This window comes from Aedes aegypti, chromosome 2 (assembly GCF_002204515.2).
Source record: "Aedes aegypti strain LVP_AGWG chromosome 2, AaegL5.0 Primary Assembly, whole genome shotgun sequence".
NCBI classification, from domain to species: domain Eukaryota; kingdom Metazoa; phylum Arthropoda; class Insecta; order Diptera; family Culicidae; genus Aedes; species Aedes aegypti.
In genome coordinates, this window is record NC_035108.1 from 215012460 (window position 1) to 215029180 (window position 16721).

Genomic DNA, 16721 nt, shown 5'->3' on the forward strand with positions numbered 1-16721 from the left:
AAAAAACTACTAATTAAACTTTAACACTTCACTTCACTTTTGTAAAAGAAAAAAAAATACTAAAAATCACTAGTAAGGCGAGCAAACAGGCGAGAGTTTAAAGGTATTTGTTAAATTAGTGATGCATTTATAACAATTATTTCACCTTGTATCATTTATTTATTTTTATTGGTATATTCTATAGCTATATTGTAGAACTAAACAGTAGAACAGTGAATATAATAATAAAATCTGAATTCCAGCTATCGGCAAAAAAAAGTTTGTTGATTTTTAACACTGTTCACCACGTGCGGTCCATACGTAGCATTTGGACCTCGCCCCCTCATCAGATTTATTTACTAGCGTATAAGTTTAGTTGACTCGTTGTTCGTTTCTATGATAAATACACAAGTCAAAACTGTTCTCATCTGTTTCTGTCTCTTTACAGCTGGCATCCAATGTTTGCAGAAAGCACTCAGCACCACTCCAAACACTATTCAAGTCAACTTTGCAAGCGAGAGTGTGTTTAAGAGACACTGGAAAAGACAACCGCTTTAGACTCTATCTTCTCCGGTTTCAGGGAAAAATATTATCATGACCAGGGGAAAGGATAACCATTATGAGTATATCCAAAAATAGCCAATAAAATAATTTAAAACAAGCTATAATTTGGTATATTCATTTTCGTGAAAAACAAGACATAAGCATTGAAATATAAGAAATATCAAAAACAGCATTGAAACTCTTCTAAGTAGCAATATTTGTTTACAATTTTTATCACAGATTTTCCCCTGTTTTAAATGCTCGTTAGTTTGGTTGCCTTCGGTTTCATCACGCGGTAGCTTCTACGGCAATTGCATACGGTTTTGCTGGCAATTGCTCGAAGGTGCTTTTAGAGCAGCGACAACTCCATCATCATGGGTTCCATCTTGGTGGCTTATTTGTGCGAGAGAATGCAAAGGTTATCTTAGATAGGCTTTTGGGGAACGTGTTTAACCCGGGAAAGGTTTGTTGGGATTTCCAGGCGCCATTCGCGATGCTAGCTGTTGAAATCAGTCGACATTACCTACCAAAAAGAGGCAAACTAAAATGCCCCTAGCAAAATTTTATGCACAAGCTCTGATATATGTGCGCATCATTATTGGATACTATTTCGAAACATGGCTGCACATTTGCATTGCCATTGTCGTCGATGGCGGAAAAATGGCTGCATTTTTGTCTAGGTAATTATCATAATTGCTAATTGCTCGACTTCAGCCATTCCAGTGCATGAGGCACCATTGGGAAAGAGTTCATTTTGAACAGCAGCTATGCTGCTTGAAATCAATACAATTTTCACCAGTTTATTGTTTTTTGTTTCTTTTTTGCAATTTGCCAATTTACGGTTTCACCGCTTGGTCTGACACGAAATGAAACTTTGAGTGCGAAATAGTGGAACAAACATAGACGCGAGTGGCGATTCGACTCGACCAGACTTGTTACTTCAGAATCGTAAACCTAGAATGGTTGATAGGTTTGATATGGTTAAATCGAAAGAAAAATCAGACCGGTACAGGCACTTTCGCTTGCTAAACCCACGCAGCCTTCGGGCTCGACATAATATATTTGAGCGGAGGAGCTCTAGTTGGATTGATGAGCTGAGGCGTTGGATTGCAAATCCAAAGACGACCAAGTTGCGATTAGTGACTGTATAACAGCTGTTTCTGCTTTAATGTAGGTACTTGAGTTTGATGATTGCACAATTTTTATTCAAAATTGACCTTAGAATTGAACTAAAGTTTGCTCAACACAATCACGTTTAAACTTTTTTATACAGAATTTTGTTGCGTACTAAAAGTCTAATGATTATAGATAGCAGTAGTTTTTTTTATTTTTTTTTTATTGTATGAAGATTTATTTTCAACTTTCATGGGAAATATTTCTGAAACTTAATAGAAAGGAGTTACCTTTCGTTTTGGACGAGCTTCTGTTTTTTTTACAGTGCCGGCTTAGGTCATGTACCGTAATCCAGGGGTATCATAATACCAGTTCGAAACCGAACTACAATTCCTCTCAAGGATGCTAAACATTTTATTTGCATCACAGATATGCAATGTTGTTTAATGATTGGATGTCTTATAATAATTCTAAGCCATTTCGTCCTTCAAAAAAAAAAAAAAAAAAACAAAAAAAAAATCGCATGACATTTTCAAACAAGTCACAAGCATTGTTGATGAAGTAACTACTAAACAATGCGCTGCTGCTAAGCTTAAATGCAAGTTGTGTGTATTTGAAATGTTGTGTTAGCTTAAGTAGGATCTACTTAACTCGTCTTTGAAATCTTGGAATCTTTGTTTTTCAATATAAAACCGGTTACTTCCAGAAAATGTACTTATTTCAAAGGAAATTGCATACCTCTAGGCCTATTATGTGGGGTTTCCTTCAGGTAATCTTAGGGAAAATCGGGTAACCAATCCCGGTGGGAACTTTGGTCTGTCAGGGAAGGGGGGGTTTGCTTTTGCTTTTGCTTCTGCAAACCTGGAGCGTCTGTACTCCATGTTAAGAGCGGCTCACAACAGCGTCCGTTCCCCATGTCAGGGGCGGTTGATCATCATCCGAGTGCCAGAGAAGGACTCTAAGCCTGACTGCGCACTATGGTCCTCCAAACAGTTAGGGGAATGGTCCTCCGGAAATCTAGGGGATTGGGGTCAGGTCATCGAGAGAATACGGACCATAACAATCGGCAAAGACCACAGCGACGGAAATGGACTAGCGATTGGAAACTCGGTGCGTGGAACTGCAAATCTCTCAACTTCATCGGAAGCACACGCATACTCTCCGATGTACTGAAGATCCGCGGTTTCGGTATTGTAGCGCTGCAGGAGGTGTGCTGGACAGGTTCGATGGTGCGAACGTTTATAGGTAATCATACCATCCACCAGAGCTGCGGCAACATACGTGAGCTGGTAACAGCTTTTATAGTGATGAGCGATATGCAGAGGCGCGTGATCGGGTGGTGGCCGATCAACGAAAGAATATGGAAGTTGAGGCTCAAAGGCCGGTTCTTCAAGTTTAGCATCATAAACGTGCATAGCCATCACTCCGGCAGCACTGGTGATGCCAAGGACGCAATTTACGCGCAACTCGAACGCGAGTACGCTGCCCATGCCTCAACGTCAAGATCATCCTAGGAGATTTGAACGGTCAGGTTGGCCAGGAGGAGGAGTTCAGACCGACGATTGGAAAGTTCAGTGCCCACCGGGTGACGAACGAGAACGGCCTACGATTGATAGATTTTGCCGCCTTCAAGAATATGGCTATTCGTAGCACATATTTCCAGCACAGCCTCCCGTATCGGTACACCTGGATTTCACCTCAGCAGACAGAATCGCAAATCGACCACGTTTTGATCAATGGTCGGCACTTCTCCGACATAACCGACGTCAGAACCTATCGTGGCGCTAACATTGACTCTGACCACTAACTGGTTATGGTGAAATTGCGCTCAAACCATCCGTCATCACCGATGTACGGTAGTGACGCCCGCCTCGGTACAATCTCGTGCGGTCGAAACAACCGGATGTCGTCAGTGTGTACGCCCAGCATCTTGAGGCAGCGTTGCCAGATGAGGGCGAGCTCGATAGGGCCCCTCTTGAGGACTGCTAGAGGACAGTCAAAGCAGCCTTAACGACGCTGCCGAAAGTATTGTCGGATATGTGGAACGGAGCTCAAGAAACGATTGGTTTGACGAGGAGTGCCAGGAGGTTTTAGAAGAGAAGAATGCAGCACGGGCTGCATTGCTACAGCATGGTAGGCGGCTAAATGTGGAACGATACAGGCTGAAGCGGAAACAGCAAACCCGCCTATTCCGAGACAAAAAGCACCGCCTAGAAGAGGTAGAATGCCAAATGATGGAGTTGCTGTACCATTCTCAAGAAACGCGGAAGTTCTATCGGAAGCTTGACACATCCTGCAAAGGCTTCGTGCCGCGAGCTGAAATGTGCCGAGATAAGGATGGGAGCATCTTGACGGACGGACGCGAGGTGATCGAACGGTGGAAGCAGCACTACGACGAACACCTGAATGGCAAAGAGAACACAGGCACAGAAGGTCAGGACAGTGAAGGCGTTGGCTACATCAGCACAGTAGACAGGGGAATCCAACCAGCTCCCACGATGAGGGAAGTTAAGGATGCCATTCAACAGCTCAAGAACAACAAGACCACTGGCAAGCATCGTATCGGAGTCGAACTCATCAAGAAGGGCCCTGATAGGCGGAAATCTGAGATACGGAACAGCTACTGGAGGAGACGAAACAGGGCGTTATATGCCCTATTTACAGAAAGGGCGACAAACTGGAGTGTGAAAATCATCGTTCAATCACTATCCTAAACGCCGCCTACAAAGTGCTATCCCAGATTCTCTTCCGTCGTCTATCACCTATAGCTAACGAGTTCGTGGGAAGTTATCAAGCAGGTTTCATCGGCGGCCGCTCGACAACGGACCAGATCTCTTCCGTACGGAAAATCATCCAGAAATGCCGTAAGTACCAGGTCCCTACGCACCATTTGTTCATCGATTTCAAGGCGGCATACGACAGTATTGACCGTGTAGAGTTATATAAGATTATGGACGAGAACAGCTTCCCCGGAAGGCTCACAAGATTGATTAGAGCAACAATGGACGGTGTGCGAAACTGCGTGAAGATCTCGGGCGAACACTCCAGTTCATTCGTTTGAATGAAGATACTCTATGCGCTGAGTAGTTGAAAAAGCTTCCTTTTCGAAAAGATTCATGATCTTGTTGAATAGCTGCGCATTTACCGCTTTGGCTTTCTAATTCCTAACCCAACCTTAAACGAATCAAATAAGTTTCGGTAGTTTTTAAATTTATTATAGTACTATGAGGATTATACAGAACGTTGATAGTGTTCAATAAAACTAGGCCATCAATGCCATCATGAAATTTTCATAAAATATAGTTAAATACATTTTGCTTGGAAAATGTTTCTTAGGGTACAATTCAAATTTGGGGTATCTGATTGATAGAGTCTAGGGACAATAGAAATTTATTGTTTCTAATGCAATATATAAAAAAGAATTTATATCTTATATCAGTAGTCTCAACCTTTTTGAAGCTGCGATACTCTTTGAAATTCTTCAAACATCATGAATGTTCTATAAATAAAAGTTTAAGGAAAGGAAAGTTCAAACCACCATAAAACCACATCTGTAATCCACCACATCATTATTGGCAGTATGATTTGCCAAGATCGTCTGGATCCATCGTTTTTACGTTTCTATTGAATCTTTCTGATGACATTAGGCTGTAGCCAATTGATACAAAATCACACTTTATTCAACAATGATATGCTCTTCAATAAACTAAAGCATATTAGTGAAGTTATTGCCAATAGTATTTTATTATTAATCCAGAAGTCACCCTTATTTCAAATATTGATTCTTCTTTAGAGTTTCGCTAATGGAATAAATTATTGCACTAAAGATTTTAGCAAAAGTTTACCCTCTTTTAATGTTCTATGTTTTTAATTCTAAATATGATGTAATCATAATTAAAGGTATATTTTTTTTCTATCTTTATTAACGAGATTTTTAACCCTAGGCTAGTTCATCTCGGGACCAACGGCTTTACTTCCCTTCCGAAGGAAGTCGTCACTAAAATTTTTTTAGTGACTATCTCGGGGATGGGATTTGATCCCAGGTCCTCAGCGTGAGAGGCGTGTGTTCTAACCACTACACCAGGTCCGTCCTGGTTGATTTAAATTTTAATAAATTTCACCTTCTTTTAACATAGGCTGTTCTTTGAAGCTATATATTTTTTTAAATATTTGTTTGTTTCCAACTGACAAAAAAGCGGCAACATTGATCTGCTCAAGTTATCAGCGAAAAGATAAATCGATTACTGCAGCTATTTCAATGGGTTGTGCTACTTTTTCCCGAATGTCGCTTCCCAGAATGTCGTTTTCACGATCGGCAATTCCTCGAATATTCCGTTTCCCAAAAAAAAAATTAGCACTCATAATTGTCGTAACTTCATACATTTCAGGATGGTGAAGGAACTGGCCATTTAATATGCACCCCTCTTTATTTAATTGGCTATTCTTTCGAGTTTTACCGTCCCCAGCATTTTTGCCAATATGTGTATAGCCGAGAATGACAGAATACCTCCTTCTATTGGTTGCTTATCGTTATTTCTCATTCACTATATTCACTGAAGACTATTATAACACCTTTTTAAATTGCATCACTTTTCGAGGAAAAAGGTCATTCGAGGAAGTGGCATTTGGGGGACCGACATTCGGAGAAACGACATTCGAGGAAAAGTAGCACAATAACTTCGCTGATTCTGAACGCAATTTTTTAGCGCCTTTCGTTTTATTATGGAGCAATAATTTTTGGCGTCCAATCTTCTATTGGTTTAATCATAAATTTTGCCTTCTTCTAAAAATAGGCTGTTCTTTATATTTATACTGTTTTAAATTTTATTATTTAGTAAAGCTAAATGTTAATCATTTTTATCTGATTTATCAATTCTTGCAAGACCTTCTGTTATAATGGTAATAACTTTAGTACCTGCCAATATTAAACTTTTTTATTTTTGCAAACGAATGATCTCCTTTCGAGATATGCTGGAGCTATTAAAAAGTTTTGCCACATATATTATCATTAAAAAAAATGTTTTTCATTTTAGTTATGCTGTGATTTTTTGCGTTAGAGCTTTAAACATTTTAACAAAAAATAAAATATATAGGCTATGTTTGCATTATTCTGCATTAATAGATCTTTGGACTAAAGCTTTTAATATTTTCCAAATATTTTTTTTATGAAGTAATTTTCATCAAGTATTACGTTCAAACTGGAACATAGCTAGATCTGCAGCGAAATATTCTATGAGCTGCTAACTTTCTTTGCCAATTTATTATTTTCAAATATGTATATCGCAACAAGCTCAAAGATACTCTATGTTCTGGGATGTAGAGAAAATTATTTTTCTCTAATATCACAACATATATCACAACAATAATATCACAACAATTTTTGGTATTAATAACTTGGAAAATCCCTGAACGAACACCACGCTTGTTGAGCACCTACCAAAAAATTGTTTCTATGCGCTCAGTGGTGTTGATCCCGGTAAAAGCTTCAAAAATGCCTGTATTCATTCTAAGTCAATCATTATGCCAAATGGCCATTATGCCAAATTCATGCCAAACGACCTTATGTCAAACGGGGTATAATCCTCCAAGTCACAAGTTCAGTAGATCTATAGTGCTGAAAATAATAGGTTGTATTTTCATTTTCAGCCCAATTCATTTTCCGAATCATCAGATCATGCTTGTGAGACTAAATGGTGTATGGCTAAATGGTGTATGCAACTGAGACTAAATGGTGTGTGCACCTTCACCTTAATCTTGAAATACGCTTTCTATCAATCCATAATGCACAGATATTCAGCTTATCTAGTAAAATGTACTCGCAATTACATACACTATCACACATAGCTACAAAGGTACACGGGGTCTGTTTTGTTTGTTTTTCTTGATGATTAACCCACCCAGCTATGAAGGGGCTGCGTTGCTGTGCCTATCGTTCACCGATGACGTTCGGGTAAAAAATTCCATATTATTGCGCTATGAGTCGCCTCAGCACCAGCAAGAGTATGAATCGCGCTTCAAATTCACAACACTAAGCTGAGACCACAGCCGCACAGTGGTTCGATCTAGAACAAATATCGACGCCAAAACTTCAAACTCTCATTTATACGGTAAATATTATTGTATTTGAATTCAGTGAAAATTCTAATTCAACTCAGGTGTTCTTTGAGTAACTACGAGCTACTTCTCTTAAGATACCCTTGCGGTTAGCAAATATAAATTTACTTGAAAAGTCGCCGGTCCACTAAAAAAGTTGTATAAAAATCAACAAAATTCAGTGATTCTGCTTCAAAATTTGGAATGTAATCACAAAAGTGTTGAGGAAGCTGGAAAAAATATATTACCGGTTAGAGAATATAGCTTAGATTTTTTAGGTTTTTAGCCACCTTCGAACTACTGTGCCGCTGTCGGTTTTTAAGGTGGCCATTGGGGTAACATTGGCCACTTCGAGGCGGCCTGGCATGCCGTCAGTCAGTCAGTCTGCCAGTTGCTTCCAAGCCAGCGGCCATGTGCCCAAAGTACTAGCGTGGCCGTTTCTTATTGTTCGCCGAGAGTTCACTCGCGTGTGTAAAAGTACACAGAATTAGGCGGGGATCAATTGAGTACCTAGGTACTGACGAAGACGCGCCGCGTGTGTTAATTTTTTTGGTGATCCTCACCGTAGAACGTTGTCGGTTTGAGCTCGCGATCGCGGATCGTGTTCAAGTGAGACAGACGCCCGTCGTGTGCGAAGAGTTGACTCTTGAGACGTGAGTTGGTGGGCTGGGAGTTGTTCGTTCAGTTCACTAAGCTGGTCGTGATTTTGCTCACCGATTGTCACACGTTAATACACTGCGAATGTGTACGAATGGTGGATGTCGCGCTCGCTCGCTGGTTATTGGTGACTGATTTGCGTTGAATATCTGAGACTTGGGGTTTAATTATAATCGGTGTTTGGTGGCGAGCGGATCGTTTTCTTACTTCGGTGCCTTTGAGGCTATTTTGTGCTCAGAAGACTCTTCAGATATTTTTGGGTTTGTTTTCAAAACCTTTCGTGTTAGTGGTGCTCAAGAGAGATCGCAATCGGGTTATGTGATCGAAATTTGAAGAAGATTTTTGGAAACAAGTGCATATTGTGAAGTGCTCAATGGAAAGATAAATGAAGCGTTTTATGTGAATTGTGAATTACAGAATTTAACTGAATACAAACGCTTGATTGGCAGACCGCAAAAAATTTTGGATACTACAGCACCACTCAGTTCCTGCTAATTCTTCAACTATAAAACTCGGAATTACGAAGCATACAGCAAACGTGTACCATTTTCTGTTTTAATCGAAGGAAGTAAGTGTTTTTTTTGCATTCATTGGCAATACATACACATTGAAATTTTTGCCATAATAACCTCACAGGTGGTTGCATTTGCCATTTCCAAACCGTGACGGCTTTAGGTAAAATAGTGAACCTCGATGTACCTATTTGTTCAATTTTTTATATAGAGCTCATTTTGAATAACCACCGATTCACCAATCAAACACAATCGCCAAACAAAAAAGTTTTCGAGCGACTTCAACATGAGGGAAGAGAGTGAGAAACTCGCAACCAAACAATAAATACAGCCCGACGAAGATCTCGAAAGTGAAACGGAAATTACTGATGAAAAGTGATTATGCAACCTACATCCTCCTCGCCTGTTTCGCACTTATTCAGCATGTGTATAATTCAATTTACACACCTATCGAGTCCGAGTGGCTATATTCGCATTAGTTGTGGTCATAATCAACAGATGACGACAATGGGAGGAAAACGCCTTTTCTTATTAATCTGTTTTACGAGCATGTTACCGTCGGCAGCATCCTCTGGCTATGAAAACTGGCAATAGCTGCGAAAAGCATAGACAGACATTGTGCACGCCGCCGCCCATTCATGAAATGAACTTGATCTTCCACCAGTAGACAGACTGCAGTGAAACAGATTTGGCGCGACTTTTTTTTCTCATTTCTTTTCCCGCGCACTTTCTGCTCCGATAAAGGCGACCGGCACGTGTTTTACCTACTTATGTTTTCTCATTTCTCCTCTCGCGCAATTTGAGCTGGGTGTCCATTGAAAACAAGAGTGGAATATGTTGTTTGGGGTAAAATTTGATCTAAACTTCCAATAATGATTAGGGATGGGATTTTTTTTCTTATCTTGTTTTCAGGGAATCTAAAATAGTTTAATTTCGGGTAATCTCTCTCAACATTTTGCCTCTATGCAAGACAATAGCTGGGATTTAAACTCATTAGATGAAATAATAATACATACGTAGCAATTTGTTTGTGATAACTCAATCTAACAAAGATGCTTTAAATGTCTTTGAAAAATGTTGATAATTTTAAGCGCAAAATTTATCAAAACGAATCAATTTTCCAAAACATAGAGATTTAAATAACTAAAACCAAAGTTACATTAGAAGCTCCCATCTTCTAGATGTGTTTTTTGTAACATCTTTTAAATCAAAATATGGGTTGGGGACACATTTTTCGGTTTGGAACATAAACCACTTTTTTTTTGTTTCTTTATTAATGGCTAGTTCTTCACCTACATAAGTACATAAACCACTGCAACCAATATTTAAATTATTGTGGTACATCCCCTGGCCTTTGTTAAGTGCAATGTCACTATCGAGAAGTTATAAAATATACGGTTTTCTTGTAGTTGTAATTTCTAACTTAATCTAAGAAAAGGATTCTAACTGAAAGGTTACGCTATCTATACCCTTCGAAAAGTGTAAGCACATTCTCAAAAGTCCAATGCCCCACATAAAAGTAATTTAACCTCGTTATGGATTATCTGGCGACACTTGATCCCTCACTCAACTGGGTTTTCGTGTCTATTACGGCTCAAACCAGCCGACGGTTTTTTGAAAATACCTGAAGGTCCTAGACACAAAAGTCAATTTGGACAAATTGAGCTGTTAAATTGTGAAAAATAATAGACTCGTTCTGGTGGGGTTCGATCCCACGACTCCCAATACGCTAGACTGGGTGCGTTAACCAACTACGCCACAGAACGATTACTGACGTTATAATGCTTGTGTAAACAAATTCTAATAAACACTTCCAATTTCTTAGAATTGCCATGTATCTCTGGATTTGAAATGTGTTGTTTTTTTTATGATTGAGACCTTTAGCAATAGGCTGGGTCATCTTGCCGTGTTTAGCTTCATTTGGCATCAATGTGCATAGCAAAAGATTAATTGAATCTTCCAAACTAAAATAAAAAAATATGCGATTTTTTTCGAGTTCAATAATTTATCCTTCTGTTCATATTCCAAGAGAGAATCAAGTGTCACCAAGTTTTTATGTTCCGTGAGATATATCATTGGATATGAATAAGAAGAAAATGAAAACCTTTAAAATGAAGATGAAACTAAGAGTTACATACGTATTTAGAAACAAAGATGAAGCCTCCCCAATCTCCTTAAAAGTAATATGAGTAAGAGCACCGTAAAGTATCTAAATTCAACGCTGCTAAAACCTGAATCCAGCATGTGAGATTTTTAGTTTATGATAGTTTTATGCAAATAGTAATGTATGATCATCATGTACAAGTAGAAGAATTGACAAATATCAGTATCAGTGACGTAGATAGGGTGTTAGGGGTCCGCACAAGCAAGACGGTTAGTTTTCGGGACGCCAAGAAGTTTTGCTGTCAGTGACAGTTTTGTGTTCAGTCGAGGATGGATTACCAACTGGTGAGTTCGTTTCATGCTAACACATATTTTCTTGAAAGCGTAACTTTTAAGTAATATAAAAACAAACTTTGTATATTCGTCACTATAAGTGTCGGCATTATGCTTTTTTCTTATACAATTTCAATATACATATATTTTTCTCTTTTTGACATTATTAAAAATTATCTTTTGAATTGTTCGACATTGTGAATGTTGACGTATTTTTTAAAACTTCTACCATATCGAGACAAAATTCACAGTAATACTTATATGTAATTTTCTAACAAACTATGTATAGTTCGTCACTACAAGTGTCGGCATTATTCCTGTTTCATATAATTTAAAATATATACATGTAGAGTAAAGTGGGGCAAAAGTTCGAGTGGGGCAAGAGTTTCTTTTTGAGATTTCTAGCTCAAATCAAATCAAAACTTAGAAATGTCATGGTGGTTCGAATGCTATTCAAATAAGAGACTTTCACTCCAAATATCATAAAAATCGATTGAGATTTGGAAAAGTTATGGCTATTTGTTGTTTTTCGACGTAAATATTGTAATATTTGGTCAAATTTTCGATGCATGGAACCAAATGAAGATAAAATATTTTACAATATTTTATGTAAGGGCGTTTCTGGGCCTATCATAAGGATGTTTTGACGTGGATTAGTTTTTCCATAAATAGTTGGAATCAATTTTTGGCCCGTAGCGGGGCAAAAGTTCGAATCTGCGGGGCAAAAGTTCGACCCATGTATAAACCCACGGAAAATTTTTCAAATTTCATGAAATCTACATATTATCTTCAAATTTAGCGAAATTTGCCTGATCGTGCGAAAAATGTCACAAAAATTTTACATTTCCCTAAGTTTTGCGAAAAACTGCTATTTTTTGGGTGTATTACAATTAACCCTGTTTTGGACATTTTTTGATGAAAATTTAGTGTGTATTTTTCGGCAAACATAAGTTTATGGCTGGTAGAAAGTATGCCTGGCATAAAAGTATTGATATTTTGTGTTTTAGCCAACGAACTTTTGCCCCACCGGTGGGGCAAAAGTTCGAATAAGACAATCAATTTTGAAACTGTTATAACTAAAAATGTGAAATTTTTTTTACACAAGTTTGTTCAGCAAAGTTATAGCCAATATGATGAAGGTTCGCTGTATGGTATTTGTTTTGTTTCATCTGCTATTATTTTCCTGGAAACTTTGATTATACCACTAAGGTCGAACTTTTGCCCCACCTTACTCTAATTTTCAGTTTTCGTCATTAATAAAAACATCTTTTGAATTGTTCGACATTATAGATGTTGACGTATTTTTTAAAGCTTCTACCAAAAACTTCTCGAGACAAAAATACAAAACGAGCTTTTAATATAAGTCGTATATTTCTCCCTTGTCAACAGATCGCATCATTGACCAGAGGTGACTCCCAGATCTTTTCCTCCCTCACTAATAAACACCCTTCCCGTGGTGATTGTGGAGATGCAGAGGTATTCTCGGTCTCTAGAAGCAACAATCATTACACCCTAACATTCCTTCCCCATCCCAACTGACTGTAAGGACTTGGCCGGCGCCGTTATTGATCAATAATATTAGATCTGCTAAAATTGCACTTCGAGAGTAAGCGGAAACTCCCATCCCTTATTTATTTGGATAGGGTGTTCGGGGTCCGATGCGGAGTTAAACTTGGGGCAAATAAAAATGATTTCATCTGAAACATGCTTGAGAGTGATTTGTTCAGCTCAACAAATTTGAGATATTGGTTTTGACATTGTCATGTTATTCCATCAGCAAAGTTAAGTATTATCCATAGTCTTTTTTATAATTTTCAACGAAGTAATATAATAGCTCAACTATCCAGCCATTTACCTCCACCAAGAATAGTAATTTCATTTATCATTTCAAGCAATGTTTAGGTCACAAATTTCCAACGGCTGTCATACTAACTGTTGCAGACTACGTTAATAGAAGATTCGTTTATATTCATGGATGTACAAAAATCTAATTCTTTTTAATTAGCCCTCAAAAACAATATATTGGTTTATAAATTAGGCTTTTGGGGACAATTGCAAAATGAATCTCATGTAAATTTCGTTATTTTCAGTAAAATTGATGAAAGAATAGCTTTCTATATATACCTAAGAATGAAAATTTCTCAAAAATGTATGCAGGGCATGTCGAAACATCGTGAAGCATATTTTATAGCTGATGATAACGTTGGGTTGCCTCCGAAATTCAAACATCAAATGTTGAGCACTGCAAATAACTGTCAATACAAAAACCTTGGAGTCCTGAACATATGGAACAGTTCAAGTTGATGACCTTTTGTACAATGTTTTCGAAAAAATATAAAACTTTAAAAATAGTTAAAATGTTAATTAGTTTCTGCAATTTTTTTATCACGCCATTTAAACGAAATCTTTTTTGAGTCATCCTCACATAATTATTTTGAAAATTCACTAGGAGACCCTAAAACAATTTTCTTAAATGGAGTGTTAAATATGTTATTTTAAGTGATCCATTGTTTTGAATGTTTTATGGAAAAGACGTGAATTTATTAGCTTTGAGACATTAAGAATTGTCATTTATTTATTGAATTTCACATAGGGGCAAATTTTCATGGTGTTATCCAACTTCGATGGATACATTTTCGACTGTAACTTTGAAAACATTGCATTTTTCCTTCAACTTTCAGCTTACCCCGGCATACCTTGCATTTATATTTTCCTCGTGGTTTCTTTGTTGATCCGATTTAAATTTTGTTTTCAAAAACCACCATTTTCCATCAAAATTCGTTCAAATCGACGATTTTATAAAAGCCTAATACAACATAGCTCTACGAATCCTTGTAGTTTAGTTCTGCTGGATATAAATGATTAACAAGTTGGATTGCATTGAAGTTGTCCCTTTTTTGTGTGATAGGGGACACTTCTTTCCGTTTGAGATATGAACCATGTTTCGTAAGTGTTGGCAATTTTCATTATTAAGTTTGCAAAAATGTATTGCTGTATCCGTTTGAATTACAAATATCAAATCGTCCCCTTGATGCTACAACTAGATAACTCGAAATTTGAAATTTTTGACTTCAATATGCCAAAACATTTTTATTAATTAGATCTGTAAAATACCTACAGCTCATAAGCGTGTGATTCAAAATACACAAGTTAAAGTTTATTTTTAAACCATATCCTCTGCGATTAACCGTCACCTTGTAAAACGGTCATATTTTCAAAGTGGCACATCCCAAAATTTTGATTTTCGAGTTATCTAGTTGTAGCATTAAGGGGACGAAATGCGGGAACATTAAACGCGGTAAGATTTTTCACAGGAATTGCGATGTCATATATATTTTTCTTTGTTAGGTTGGCGGTTATATGTTTGATCAGTATTCATATTGAAAAACTCATATTCTCATAACTCACGCTTGAGATTTTTCATGCGTGAGCTGTCAATCACGCAACTCAGCAGTCAAAAAATCATGGCTCGTTGTCATTCACGAGTTTTGCTCGGGTTTTGAGACTGAATTATTTTTTACGGTTTGTGGTGATTGAGTGATTTTGCATCAAAATCTCAAGCGTGAAATTTGCGAAGCAGATCTCTAATGAGTTTGCTCTCACGGGAGAGCTCATTGATTGAGATTTGAGTGTGAGTCTATCTACACTGTGCTTGATGATTGCTAGGTGTCCTTTGATTATTGCGTCTTACCGCATTCGAAGTACTGTTAGGCCAAATTTGCACCACAAACGCAAACAGCAATAAAGTTAACAAGATATTCGGATCTGATTTTATTGATTTCTGTTTAATAATAGCCATGTTCAATGTTTTTAGATGTGAACGAACTTTCGAAAGTCCATTTTCTATATGAATGAAACGTATCGATTTATTCGATGTTCTGTTAGTTCTCAGAAAAAAAAACAACAAACAAAAATAACCTTTGTTACTGAAAAAACAAGGCTGAGTGAGAGTCTTGTAGGCAGTTGGATTAGTTTATTGGATTTATGAAATGTTGTATTGTGGCTTCATGGTCATAAAAGCGAACTGGTCGATATGCATAGAAAGCTTCTTCTTCTTAGTTGGCATTACATCCTCACTGGGACAGAGCCTGCTTCTCAGCTTAGTGTGCTTAAGAGCACTTCCACAGTTATTAACTGAGAGCTTTCTTTACCAGAGTTGTCATTTTCGCATTCGTTTATCGTGTGGCATGTACGATTATACTCCATAACCAGGGAAGTCAAGGAAATTTCCATTACGAAAAGATCCTGCACCGACCAGGAATCGAACTCAGACACTTACAACTTTGCTTTCTAGCCGCGGACTCTAACCACTCGGCTAAGGAAGCCATAGAAAGCTCTCTGGTGTTAATTGTGGAAATCCTTATAGGAAATTACACTCAAATAGTCTACTGTTCCATTAGAGACGAAAAGCTGGAAAGATGAAGAATGTTAATGAGCAACAAACTGAAATTTTAGGAGGGAAAAATTTGTTTGGCGTATGTAGTCGTAGTCTCAATTTTAGTCTAAAGCAATTTCAATAGTTCACCTCATCTTTATTGTTTGATACATGGGATGTTTGAAATACTATTACAAACAATAAAACTTAAAAAATAAATAAACGCTGCACTGGACTCCCCGATGAATTATTTTAGCAGCAAATTAAAGAGGGTCTTGGCTTTTATTGGTCCAAATTTTGCCGATGTCGATTTTTTTTGTTATAAAGCTATAAGAAAAAAATACAGTGAGAAACGTCTTTATATTCGTTAAATTTTGGACAGAAAACTGGAATAGCTATTTGCACTCAATGATATTTTGTATCATTTCCCGCAAACTTGGCGATGTTTCAGTATGTTGGGAGTTTTGTTACAAAGTTCAAGTTATCAGCAAGTTGATCAAAACGAGCTAATTAAAACATATTAGGTCACACAGGCAAGCAACAAGAAACAAGTTGTTCGTACATATCAGAACTTACAATATTATGACAAATTGGAATTTGTTTTGCTTATGAAATATTTTATACTGCAATCGTTGGGTCTTCACAAAGAATAATCTATTTATACTGACATTATGTTGCTGCAAACTGGGGATGCGAACATAAAATTCACAAGCAGTTAAACTAAAATTTTCGTAAATATGATCAGAGTCTGTCTAGAAATGTACGGTCTCGTCATGCTAAAGAATACTATACAATTTATGTAACACAAAGACCGCCAACTAGCAAAGAAAAGTTGTGCTTGGTCCTAATTATACAAAAGTTTTGTACAACAGTTTAAATTATGTGTCTAACTAACATACGACCAGAAACATTCTGATTATGTCTATTTATTGGGTTCATTGCTTGCGTTGAACTGATGAAGCTTTGTGTGAAGTATTGAAAGTGCAAATGTTGAATGTGATTTCCTGCGAGAC

At 37.5% G+C, this 16721-nt stretch overlaps 2 protein-coding genes across 14 annotated transcripts in view; one reads left to right on the plus strand and one right to left on the minus strand.

Annotated features, from left to right (window-relative positions):
• The window catches only part of LOC5570867 (G protein alpha o subunit), a 312336-nt gene that overhangs the window by 76935 nt on the left and 218680 nt on the right, over positions 1-16721 (minus strand). The gene's annotated exons all lie outside the window — the stretch shown is intronic.
• Positions 8103-16721, plus strand: part of LOC5570872 (probable cytochrome P450 49a1) — a 75989-nt gene continuing 67370 nt past the window's right edge. Inside the window, exon 1 of the mRNA XM_001659328.3 lies at positions 8103-8953. The gene's annotated coding sequence lies outside the window, so the exon portion shown is untranslated. The remainder of the gene's footprint in view (positions 8954-16721) is intronic.